Source organism: Cervus canadensis, chromosome 7, assembly GCF_019320065.1.
Source record: "Cervus canadensis isolate Bull #8, Minnesota chromosome 7, ASM1932006v1, whole genome shotgun sequence".
Lineage (NCBI taxonomy): Eukaryota > Metazoa > Chordata > Mammalia > Artiodactyla > Cervidae > Cervus > Cervus canadensis.
The window spans coordinates 14,636,267-14,649,904 of NC_057392.1; the positions used below are offsets into that span (position 1 = coordinate 14,636,267).

The window sequence follows — 13,638 nt, forward strand, 5'->3', positions numbered from 1 at the left end:
CTGAATCCTCCTCCTTAGGGCAGAATTTTCTGGGTTCATTAGTTTTCTCAGAATGCTGAGATGTTGTAGGGCAAGAGGAGCTGTTCTAAATTCACGTGCTGCGCTTCTAGGTTTCATGTTCTTTTCCTGTAGGAAGAGGATGGGGGAAAATAGCATTATAAATTTTATTGTTGTCATAATTCAAAGTAGTACTATATCTATTGAAAGTTCAAATATAAACACATATTTACCATCAAAACCGAAAATTTTTCATAGAAAAGTCAGTTTGGATATTTAATTTCTGTATATGTAATTATATGTATATGTGTGCATGTAACTTTTTGTTAATGGCATGGATGGATTCTGAATTCTAACTTTGTTAAATATAGAATAGTAAACTGAAAGATCACTAATTTGTAACATGGAAAACTTGTAAAAACTTATGCCTTAAGACAGGATCTTGTCTGTATTTTATCTGTATCATTTGATTCATTAATATTTTTGGAGCCTATCTTTGAATAGGTCACTGTTCTTTATGTTTTCTGTAATTGTAGTACTTTTCTTTCATTACTTAATCAAGAAAGGAAAATTTCAGACCTAAATCTACTTGTTATGTGTTTTCTACCAAGATGTTTAAATATGCTGAAATTAAATACTAAGTATGCTGAAAGTGATAACAGACTGCAGTAAGTTCAAAATAGTTATTTCCTTTTTGTATTTAATCTCATGTTAGAAAACCATTTCTTATAAAATTCAAGTTACCATACAAAGATCATCTTTCTTAAGTTCTGTGGAGGCAATGCTAATTTGTAACATATAACTTTTCTGTTTTAAATATATATGTCTTTTATGTTTTAGGGTTATATAATGGCTAGTAAAATGTCTTCTACTTTATACCCAGTAATCCCATAATTATTAGTGATATAAAATTTAATCAATTTCTGTCTCATATAAATATGGGTAGCTAATTTTTTATAGAAGTAACACACAGTTGGCAAAGTACCAATCAACTAGCATTTATTTATTACCAACTGTGTGCCCTGAAACATAGAGTTAGAAGGAAAAACAGCTCTTAATGAGCTCAAAATACAGATGGAGAGAAAAGACAACTGTGGTAACAGCAGAGAACAAATCATACTCAAGTGCTAAAGTATATCATACAATAAAACTAAGACTAGTCAAAGAGGGAAAAGATATCCACTGTGGACTGACATTAAAAGATATGAAACATTACAAATTAATTCTAGTCAATAATTTACTATAATTATTCAATAAAATATTGACTAATAGTTTAAAATTTCATAAATAAGTAGGAAATTAGACTATTTTTCTTTTTCATGAAGGTACTTCACAAACAAATATCAGTCCCAGGATTATAACAAGTTTAGTATGTGTATGTTTGTGCTCAGCTATACATATTCCTAAGAAAATGATTGAAAGCTTTTTATTTTTCCTTTGAGGGTAAGGATTGTATCTTTAATTTTTTCTTACTTTTTTTTCTAAAGCCTGTATGGTAACTGCTGAGTAAATGGGGACCTTCTAGAATAAAACCTCCTCAGTTTAGTCGCTCAGTTGTGTCCAACTCTTTGTGACCCCATGAATCGCAGCACACCAGGCCTCCCTGTCCATCACCAACTCCCAGAGTTCACCCAAACTCATGTCCATCGAGTCGGTGATGCCATCCAGCTATCTCATCCTCTGTCATCCCCTTCTCCTGCCCCCAATCCCTCCCAGCATCAGGGTGTTTTCCAATGAGTCAGCTAAACCTCCTAGAAAGCAGTAAATGCATCTTACTCATTTACACAGCAGTTGCATGTTTCTGAATGAATCTATGCTAAAAGAACTGATTATAATTAATCACTAAGTAACTGTTTCTATCTCATTTATTTATGCTTAATTTCTGTTCTCCAGTAGTATGGCTGTCACCACCTCTGTGCCTCCATTTTTATTGTAACTTTTAATTTTGAAAATCTTTAAAGACTCACAAGAAGTTATACAAATAGTATAGAGGGAGCTGTGTATCCATCATGCACATTCCCCAAAGAGATCTCACACAACTATAGTGAATTATTATCAAAGCCAGGAAATTGATATTGTGTGCATTTTGTTTTTGTTTTTTTTTTGTCCCTCTGATCTCTCTTTTTATTTTTTTTTTTTTGGGGGGGAGTTTTGTCATACATTGATATGAATCAGCCATAGAGTTACACGTATTCCCCATCCCGATCTCCCCTGCATTTTGAATTGGGGGGAAAAAACAAAATCAGGGTTCCCAAGAAGCTAAAATGAGGTAATTGATATGGAGCTGATGCTGACCTTATTTTAATTCTTTTCTTCTTTTCCCCTCTGTTTTTATATTCTAGTTTTCTAAGATATCCTATCAAGTTCTATTATTTTAAAAAAAATTATAACAAAATCTTTACTCTTTAGTACATATGTACTAAAACCTAAACAGTGGTATAGGGAATGGGATTATAGGAGGCTTAGGATTTACATTCCTGTGATGTTTAAGGTTTGATGTTTTATTTTTTTTCCCCAAGCAATAGTTCATTTTAGTTTTGTCATCAGAAAACTCAGTAATTAAGGAAGAAAACAAAAGCAATTTTGAATGATAAACCATCCAGGAATGTGTCTGGTAAGCCAGTAGAAAATTACTAAAGGGAATAAAAAAAACTGAACCATGTTACTCAGTTTCACAATCCCAAGTTATTTTCTAGTTACTGATACATAAAGTATTTGAAGGATATTTGAACAAGTGTTTCAGTAACAACATGCTCAATGAAATGTTTAAAAAGAACTCCAGTTTTGCTGGAAAAGATTGTTAACTTTCCAAATATAAATCAGCCATCTGGCAGAGAAATGTTTAAGATTTTGGAGTTTAGTATACATATTGCCATTTAAGCTTCAAAGATAAATATGCTTAATTAGGAACAGATAAACCCATAGGTATTTCATCTGCCTTCAGTAATTAGTAGTCAGATGTATTTTAGATAAATATAAGTACACTGGTTCTTCGGAAGTCATCTGCCTTGCAGCATTTTATATGTTTTCTTATGAAAAAAAGATTTGATATGCAAAGCAACATGTATTTTTAATGGATTTTTTTTTCCTTTTAATTCCCCCATCATTTCTAAGATGCCAGTGTAGTTGGGAAAAAGTTTACTTATAAAATTGAATTTTATCGCTATAAAAGATATGGGGATGTGTTTTTTCCAATCTTTTTATTTTACAAATATTTTTAGATACCCTTAATATGCTCTTTGGTCATAAAATCAGGTTTTGAACACAGGCCTACTGACTTCATTCCATGCTGTCCTGCTTCTCATCTCCTCTGGAACTAGTCAATTTTGGTAATCTAGAAACTTAAACCCTGTCTTTGACCACATCCTCACTACCTTCTGGGCTTCCCCGATGGCTCAGATGGTAAAGAATCTGCCTGCTATGTGGGAGACCTGGGTTCTATCCCCAGGTCAGGAAGATCCTCTGAAGAAGGGAATGGCAACCCACTCCAATATTTTTGCCTAGAGAATTCCATGGACAGAGGAGCCTGGCAGGTTACAGTTTGTGGGATCACAAAGAGCTGGACACAATTGAGTGACTAACACTTTCACTTTTCTTTTCACTACCTTCCAGTTCTCTTATTTATACCTCACCTGAGATGCTACAAATTTGATTGCTCTTACTTTAGAATTCCTGAACCCCTTATGACTACATCTGACTTCTCACCCTGCCTGGCCTATTTTGGCATGATCAGTCATTTAAAAAACTACCTTATTTATTATCAATGAGTTAATAATTTTTTGACAATGAATGTGTGTGAAAATAATGTAAGAGTTAGAAAGTTTCCTGACCTTAGCTTTCATGTTATTCCAGAATCTTCTCAACTCTTGACTGTATATATAATCTCCAACCCTGATCTTGATTCATCATATTTTTGCTGCAGAATAAAGTCATAATGTTAGATTAATAGGGTTTGGGACATATTTTTGCTGCATAATTTCATCTAGGCTCTAACTTCTCTCTATAAAATCTGTGAAAAAATTTTAATCCCCTTTTCAAATCTTTTCTATTCTTGAACTGTCAAGTTGCTTTTTACATCTAGACTCTTCCTCTCAGCATTTAGACTTGATTCATTTTTGTCTTTTTAGTCACTTTTCAGCACAAGCTGCTTTATATGGATTACATACCCCTGGAAGTTCCCTTGATATTGCTGGAGATATTTCAGTCCTCTCCTTTATGCAGACTGCTGGGTGACATTTTTCCTAAGCCATTACCAAGAAAAATTATTACTTTCTAAAAATTAAAGTATAGTTGATGTACAGTATTATAGATATACAGTATAGTGATTCATGGTATTTAAAGGTTATATTCAATTTATAGTTATTATAAAATACTGGCTATATTCCCTGTGTATGTGTCCTTATAGCTTATTTATACATAATAGTTTGTACCTCTTAATTCCCTACCAATGTATTGCCCCTCCCCTTTCCCTCTCCCCATGGGTAACCAGTAGTTTCTTCTCTGAGTCTATGAATCTGTTTCTTTTTTGTTATATTCATTAGTTTGTTTTATTTTCTAGATTCCACATATAAGTGATGTCAAGCAGCCTTTGTCTTTATCTGTCTGACTTCTTTTACTAAGCATAATATACTCCAAGTCCACGTATGTTGTTGCAAATGGCAAACTTTCCTTCTTTTTAATGACTGAGTAGCATTCCATTGTATATGTATATCACGTCCTCTATATGCATTCATCTGTTGGTGGACACTTAGGTTGCTTCCATATCTTGACCATTATAATTATAAATAGTGCTGGTGTGAACAGTGGATGCATGTATATTTTCAAATCCGTGTTTTTGTTTTGTTTCAGATAGGTACCCAGGAGTGGAATTGCTGAGTCATATGATAGTACTAGGGCTTCCCTGGTAGCTCAGTTGGTAAGGAATCTGCCTGCCATGCAGGAGACCCTGGTTTGATCCCTGGATTGGGAAGATCCCCTGGTGGAGGGCATGGCAACCCACTCCAGTATTCTCGCCTGGAGAATCCCCATGGACAGAGGAGCCTGGCGTGCTATAGTCCATGGGGTCACGAAGAGTCGGACACAGCTGAGCAACTCAGCACAGTACAGCACACATGATGGTACTGTTTTTAGTTTTGTGAGAAACCTCCGTACTGTTTTCAATAATACTAGGAATTTACATTCCCACCATTATATGAGGGGTTCATTTTCTCTACATTCTCACCAGCATTTGCCATTTCTGTTCTCTTTTCTGATAGCCATGTGACAGATGTGAAGTGATATCTCATTGTGGTTTTGATTTGCATTTTCCTGATGATTAGCGAAGTTGAACATTGCGTGCCTGTTGGCCATTTGCATGTCCTCTTTAGAAAAAGGTATATTCAGGTTTTGTGCCCAATTTAAATCATATTTTTAAAAAAGATTTAAATATTTATCTTTGGCTGTTCTGGGTCTTAGTTGCAGCACGTGGAATCTTCAGTCCTTGCAGTATGCAAATTCTTAGTTGTGCCATGTGAGATCTAATTCCTTGACCAGGACTTGAACCTGAGCCCCCTACATTAGGATTGTGGAATCTTAGCCACTGGACCACCAGGGAAGTCCCTAATCAACTTTTAAAAAAAATATTGAGTTGTATGGGTTGTTTATATATTTTGGGTATTAACCCCTTTTTGGTCATATCATGTGCAAATATTTTTCTCCCATTTAACAGGTTGTCTTCTTATTTCTTTGATGGCTTCCTTTGCTGTGCAAAAGCTTTTAAGTTTAATTAGGTACCATTTGTTTGGTTTTGCTTTTACTTTCTTTGTCTTAGGAGACAGATCTGAAAAAATATTGCTATAGTTTATATCACAGAGTGTTCTATGTATTTTCCTCTAGGAGTTTTGTTTCCAGGCTTATATTTAGGTCTTTAATACATTCTGAATTTATTTTTGTTTTTGTATGAGAAAATATTCTTATTTCATTATTTTACATGTAGCTGTTCAGTTTTCTCAGCACCAGTTGTTGAAGAGACTGTCTTTTCTCCATTGTATATTCTTGCCTCCTTTCTCATAGATTAATTGGGCATGGATTTATTTCTGCATTATCAATTCTGTTCCATTGATCTATGTGTGTATTTTGTGTGTCAATACCATACTGTTTTGATGATATGACACTATAGCTTTGTAGTATTGTCTGAAGACAGGGAGCATGAGTCCTCTACCTCTTTTCTTCTTTCTCAGATTGCTTTGGCTGTTCCAGATCTTTCGTGTTTCCATAAAAATTTTATTTTATTTTGGCCACACTGCACAGCTTGTGGTATCATAATTCAATTCAACCAGGGATTGAATTCAGGCCTTCAGTGGTGAAAGCATGGAGTCCTAACCCCTAGACCACCAGGGAATTCCCTCCATACAAATTTTAAAATTATTTGTTCTATTACTGTGAAAACTACCATTGGTATTTTGATAAGTATCGCATTGAATCTGTACCTTGCCTAGAGTGAAAGTGATAGTCACTCAGTCATGTCTGACTCTTTGTGACCCCATGAGACAGTCCATGGAATTCTTCAGGCCAAACTATACAGTCCATAGAATTCTGCAGGCCAGAGTACTGGAGTGGGTAGCCTTTCCCTTCTCCAGGAGATCTTCTCAACCCAGGGATCATACCCAGGTCTCCTGCATTGCAGGTGGCTTCTTTACCAGCTGAGCCACAAGGGAAGCCCAAGAATACTGGAGTAGGTAGCCTATCCCTTCTCCAGCAGATCTTCCCAACCCAGGAATCAAACTTGGGTCTCCTGCATTGCAGGCAGATTCTTTAACAACTGAGCTACGAGGGAAACCCTCATAGTTAAATGAGTTAAAATGGTCATTTTAACAATATTAATTCTTCCAGTCCAAGAACATGGTACATCTTTTCATCTGTTTGTGTTATCTTCATTTTTTTCATCAGTGACTTATAGTTTTCCAACTACAGGTCTTTTACCTCCTTAGATAGGTTTATTCCTAGGTATTTTGTTCTTTTTGATGCAATAATAAATGGGATTCTTCCTTCTTTTTTTTTAAGTACATTGATTTTAATTTTATTTATTTATTTGTTGGCTATGCTGAATCTTCTTTACTGCAGTCGCTTGTTTCTAGTTGCTGGGAGCAGAGGCTGCTTTCTAGTTGCAGGGCATGGGCTTCTCATCGCAGTGGCTTCTCTTGTTGCAGAGCACAGGCTCTAGGGCATGCAAGTTTCAGTAGTTGTGGCACGTGGGCTCAGTATTTGCAGCTCTCAAGCTCTAGAGCACAGGCTCAATAGTTGTGGCCACAGGCTCAGCTGCTCTGCGGCGTGTTGGATCCTCCTTGATTGGGGATTAAACTCATGTCTCCTGCATTGGCAGGCAGATTCTTTACCACTGAGCCACCAGGGATTTCTTTTTCTGATAGTTCATTGTTAGTGTATAGAAAACCAACAGATTTCTGTGTATTGATTTTATGTCTGTAGCTTTACCAAGCTTTACCAAATTCACTGGTGAGGTCTAGTAGTTTTCTGGTGGCATCTTTAGGATTTTGTATGTATAGTGTTTGTCATCTGCAAAGAGTGATAGTCTTCTTCCTTTTGAATTTAAATTCCTTTTGTTTATTTTGTCTGAATTCTATGACTAGGACTTTCAATACTATATTAAATAAAAATAATAAGAATTGTCATCCCTGTCTTGTTCCTAATCATAGAGGAAATGCTTTCAGCTTTTCACTGTTTTAGTATGATGTTAACTGTAGGTTGTCATTAATGACTGCCATTATGTGGAGATATGTTCCCTCTGTGCCAGCTTACTTGTGAAAAATGTCATAAATGAATGTTGTTGTTGTTCAGTTGCTAAGTCCTGTCCAATTCTTTGCAATCCCGTGGACTACAGCATGCCAGGCTTCCCTGTCCTTCACTATCTCCCAGAATTTGCTCAGACTCGTGTCCTTCGATTAGGTGATGCTATCCAGCCATGTCATTGCCTGTCACTCCCTTTTCCTCCTGCCCTCAAACTTTCCCAGCATCAGAGTCTTTTCCAATGAGTTGGCTCTTTGCATCAGGTGGCCAAAGTTTTGGAACTTCAGCTTCATCATCAGCCTTTCCAATGAATATTTCAGGGTTGATTTTCCTTAGGATTCACTGGCTTGATGTCCTTGCTGTCCAAAGGACTCTCAAAGAGTATTCTACAGTGCCACAGTTCAAAAGCATCAGTTCTTTGGAGCTCAGCCCTCTTTTCGGTCCAACTCTCACATTTGTACATAACTACTGGAAAAACCATAGCTTTGATTATTTGGACCTTTGTCAGCAATGTGAAGTCTACTTTTTAATACACTGTCTAGATTTGTCATAGCTTTTCTTCTTTTAGTTTAATGGCTGCAGTCACTGTCAACAGTGATTTTTGAGCCCAAGAAAAAAAAAATCTGCCAGCATTTCCACTTTTTCCCCATCTATTAGCCATGAAGTGATGGGACCAGATGCCATGATCTTAGTTTTTTGAATGTTGAAAACTTTCAAGCCAGTTTTTAAGCCAGTTTTTTCACTCTCTTCTTTTCCCTTCATCAAGAGGCTCTTTAATTCCTTTTCCCTTTCTGCCATTAGCATAGTATCATCTACATATCTGAAAATGTTAATATTTCTTCTGGAAATCTTGATTCTAGCCTGTGACTCTAGCCCAGCATTTTGCATGATGTATTCTGCAGAGAAGTTAAATAAGCAGGGTGACAATATACAGCCTTGACGTACTTCTTTCCCAATTTGGAACCAGCCCATTATTCCATTAAGGTTCTAACTGATGCTTCTTTTTTTTTTTTAAACTGATGCTTCTTGACCTGCATACAGTTTTCTCAGGAGAAAGGTAAGGTGGTCTTTCTCTTAAGAATTTCCCACAGAGAAAGGCTTTAGTGTAGTCAATGAAACAGAAGTAGATGCTTTTCTGGAATCCCCTTGCTTTCTCTGCTTCCAGCGAATGTTGCAATTTGATCTGTAGTTCCTCTGCCTTTTCTAAATCCAGCTTGTACATCTGGAAGTTCTTGGTTCACATACTGTTGAAGCCTAGCTTGAAGGATTTTGAGCTTTGCCTTGCTATGATGTAAAATGAGCTCAGTTGTATGGTAGTCTGAATATAGTTTGGCACTGCCCTTCTTTGAAATTGGAATGAAAACTGACCTTTTCCCATCTTGTGGCCACTGCTGAGTTTTCCAAATTTGCTGACATATTGAGTGCAGCACTTTAACAGCATCATCTTTTAGGATTTGAAATAGCTCATCTGGAATTCCGTCACCTCCACTAGTATATAGTAATGCTTCCTAAAGCCCACTCGACTTCACATTCCAGTATGTCTGGCTCTAGGTAAGTAACTATACCATCATGGTTATGCAGGTTCTTAAGACCTTTTTGTATAGTTCTTCTGTGTATTCTTGTCTCCCCCCCGCCTTTTTTTTAATTTTAAATTTATTTATATTCTGCTTGAAGGATACTTGCTTTACAGAATTGTGCTGGTTTATACCAAACATCAACATGAATCAACCATAAGTATACATATGTCCCTTCCCCATTTATCCTCCCTCCCATCTTCCTCCCCGTCCCACAACTCTAGTGATTACAGAGTCCTGGTTTGAGTTCTCTGAGTCACATAGCAAATTCCCATTGGCTATGTGTTTTACATAATGGTAGTGTAACTTTCCATGTTACTATCTCCATATATCCCACCTTCTTCTTCCTGCCACCCCCATGTCCAAAAGTCGTTTTTTTGTGTCTGTGTCTTGATTGCTGCCCTGCAAATAATTTCATCAGTACCATCTTTCTAGATTCCATATATATGCCTTAATGTAAGGTATTTGTTTTTCTCTTTCTGACTTACTTCACTCCGTATAATAGGCTCTATATTCATCCACCTCATTAGAACTGACTCAAATATGTTCGTTTTTATGGCTGAGTAAAGCTGAGCACCGAAGAATTGATGCTTTTGAACTGTGGTGTTGGAGAAGACTCTTGGGAGTCCCTTGGACTGCAAGGAGATCCAACAAGTCCATCCTAAAGGAGATCAGTCCTGGGTGTTCATTGGAAGGACTGATGTTGAAGCTGAAACTCCAATACTTTGGCCACCTGATGCAAAGAGCTGACTCATTGGAAAAGACCCTGATGCTGGGAAAGATTGAGGGCGGGAGGAAAAGGGGACGACAGAGGATGAGATGGTTGGATGGCATCACCGACTTGATGGAGGTGGGTTTGGGTGGACTCCGGGAGTTGGTGATGGACAGGGAGGCCTGGCGTGCTATGGTTCATGGGGTCGCAAAGAGTTGGACACGACTAAGCAACTGAACTGAACTAAACCACAACTTCTTTATCCATTCATCTGTTGATGGACATCTAGGTTGCTTCCATGTCCTAGCTGTTATAAATAGTGCCGCAGTGAGCTTTGGGGTACATGTGTCTTTTTCAGTTTTGGTTTCCTCACGATATATGCCTAGTGGTGATATGGCTGGATTGTATGATGGTTTTATCCTAAGGAATCTCCATACCATCTTCCATAGTGGCTGTATCAATTTACATTCCCACCAGCAGTGAAAGAGGGTTCTCTTTTCTCCACACTGTCTTCAGCATTTGTTGTGTGTAGACTCTTTGGTGATGGCCATTCTGACTGGTCTGAGGTGATATCTCTTTGTAGTTTTGATTTGCATTTCCTAATAATGAGTGATGTTGAGCATCTTTTCTTGTGTTTGTTAGTCATCTGTATGTCTTCTTTGGAGAAATGTCTTCTTCCTACTTTTTGTTTGGGTTGTTTGTTTTTCTGGTATTGAGTTGTATGAGCTGCTTGTATTATTTTGGATATTAATTCTTTTTCAGTTGTTTCATTTGCTATTATTTTCACCCATTCTGAGGGTTGTCTTTTCACCTTGTTTATAGTTTCCTTTGCTGTGCAAAAGTGCTTTATTAGGTCCCATAATCATATGGGATTTTTGAGCATAAACTTAAAAATATGTTTATTTTTGTTTTTATTTCCATTATTTTATTTTATTTCCATATATTTATTTTTATTTCCATTATTGTAAAAAGTGGGTCAGGGAGGACCTTGTTGTAATTTTTGTCATAGAGTGTTTTGCCTATGTTTTCCTCTAAGAGTTTTATAGTTTCTGGTCTTCATTTAGGTCTTTCATCCATTTTGAGTTTATATTTGTGGATGGTGTTAGGAAGTGTTATAATTTTGCTTTTTTACATGTAGCTGTCCAGTTTTCCCAGTACCACTTATTGAAGAGGCTATCTTTGCCCCATTGTATATTCTTGTCTCCTTTGTCAAAAATAAGGTACCCATAGGTGAGTGGATTTATCTCTGGGCTTTCTATCTTGTTCCATTGGTTATATTTCTGTGTTTGTGCCAGTACCATACTGACTTTATGACTGTAGCTTTGTAGTATAGTAGTATAGTCTGAAGTCAGGAAGGTTGATTCCTCCAGCTGCATTCTTCTTTCCCAAGATTGATTTGGCTATTCAGGGTCTTTTGTATTTCCATATGAATTGTGAATTTTTTTTGTTCTAGTTCTGTGAAAAAATGCCATTGGTAATTTGATAGGGATCGCATTGAATCTTTAGATTGTGTTTGGTAGTATAGTCATTTTCACAATATTGATTCTTCCTACCCAGGAACATGGAATATCTCTCTATCTGTCTATGTCCTCTTTGATTTCTTTCATCAGTGTCTTACAATTTTCTGTATACAGTTCTTTTGTCTCCTTACATAGGTTTATTCCTAGATATTTTATTCTTTTTGTTGCAATGGTGAGTGAAGTTGATTCCTTAATTTCTCTTTCTGATTTTTTCAGTTAGTATATAGAAATGCAAGTGATTTCTGTGTATTGATTTTGTATCCTATGACTTTGCTAAATTCACTGATTAACTCTAGTAATTTTCTGATAGTATCTTTAGAGTTTTCCATGTACAGTAGCGTGTCATCTGCAAACAGGGAGAGTTTTACTTCTTCTTTTCCAATCTGGATTCCTTTTGTTTATTTTTCTTCTTTGCTTGCCATAGCTAGGACTTCCAAAATATGTTGAATAATAGTGGTGAGAGTTGGTACCCTTATCTCATTCCTGATCTTAGGGGGAATGCTTTCAGTTTTTCACCATTGAGAATAATGTTTGCTGTGGGTTTATCATATAAGGCCTTTACCATATTGAGATAGGTTCCTTCTATGCCCATTTTTTGAAGAGTTTTTAATCATAAATGGGTACTGAATATTGTCAAAGGTTTGTTCTGCATCTGTTGAGATTATCATATGGTTTTTATCTTTCAATTGGTTTATATGGTGTTCACATGGATTGATTTGAGTGTATTGAAGAATCCTTGCTTCCCTGGATAAACCCGACTTGATCATGGGGTATGATTGGCCACCTCTTCTTAATCTCTTCTCCTTCTATTAGGTTCTTGCTGTTTCTGTCCTTTATTGTGCCCATCTTTGCATGAAATGTTCCCTTGGTATCTCCAATTTTTTTTTGAAAAGACCTCCTCTAGTCTTTCCCATTCTATTCCTTTCCTCTATTTCTTTGCACTATTCACTTAAGAAGGCTTTCTTATCTCTCCTTGCTTTCTCTGGAACTCTGCATTCAGTTGAGTATATCTTTGTCTTTCTCCTTTGACTTTCACTTCTCTTCTCTTCTCAGATGTTTATAAGTCCTCCTCAGACAACTGTTTCCCATTTTTGCATTTCTTTTTCTTAGGGATGGTTTTGGTCACCGCCTCCTGTACAATTTACAAATTGTTCTTCAGGCACTCTATCAGATCTATATCTTGAATCTTTTCATCACTTCCACTGTAAAATCATAAGGGATTTGATTTAGGTCATACCTGAATGGCCTAGTGGTTTTCCCTACTTTCTTGAATATTAAGTTTGAATTTTGCAGCAAAGAGTTCATGATCTGAGCCACAGTCAGCTCCAGGTCTTGTTTTTGCTGACTGTATAGAGCTTCTCCATCTTCAGGTGAAAAAATATAATCAATCTGATTTTGATATTGAGCATCTGGTGATGTCCATGTGTAGAGTCCTTTCTTGTGTTGTTGGAAGAGGGTCTTGATCATATTCTGTTTGCCTTTCTTTACCTTGCTTAATTTTGTAATCCTAGGTCAAACTTGCCTGTTACTCCAGGTATCTCTTGACTTCCTACATTTGCATTCTAGTCCCCTATGATGAAAAGGACATCTTGTTTTGATATTAGCTCTAGAAGGTGTTGGAGGTCTTCATAGAACCATTCAAGTTCAGCTTCTTTGACTTTATTGGTTGGGACATAGACTTTGATTATGGTGGTGTTGAATGGTTTCCCTTGGAACAAACCAAGGTCATTTTGTCATTTTTGAGATTGTACCCATGTACTGCATTTGGGACTCTCCCGTTGATTGTAAGGGCTGCTCCATTCCTTATAAGGGATTCTTACCCACAGTAGTAGATATAATGGGTATCTGAATTAAATGGATTTTGAATTTTTCAAAAGCCTTTTCTACATGTATTGAGTTGATCATGTTTTTAATCTTCAATTTGTTAATGTGCTGTATCATATTGGTTTTCAGATATTACAAAATCTCTGCATCCCTAGGGTAAATCCCACTTGATCATGGTGCATGATCCTTTTATTGTATTGTTGTATTTAGTCTGCAGTTATTTTATTTA

The 13,638-nt window shown here is 36.6% G+C and overlaps 1 protein-coding gene across 1 annotated transcript in view; it reads left to right on the plus strand.

Annotated features, from left to right (window-relative positions):
* ACAD11 (acyl-CoA dehydrogenase family member 11) overlaps positions 1–13,638 on the plus strand; it is a 99,308-nt gene that overhangs the window by 24,537 nt on the left and 61,133 nt on the right. The window lies entirely within an intron of this gene.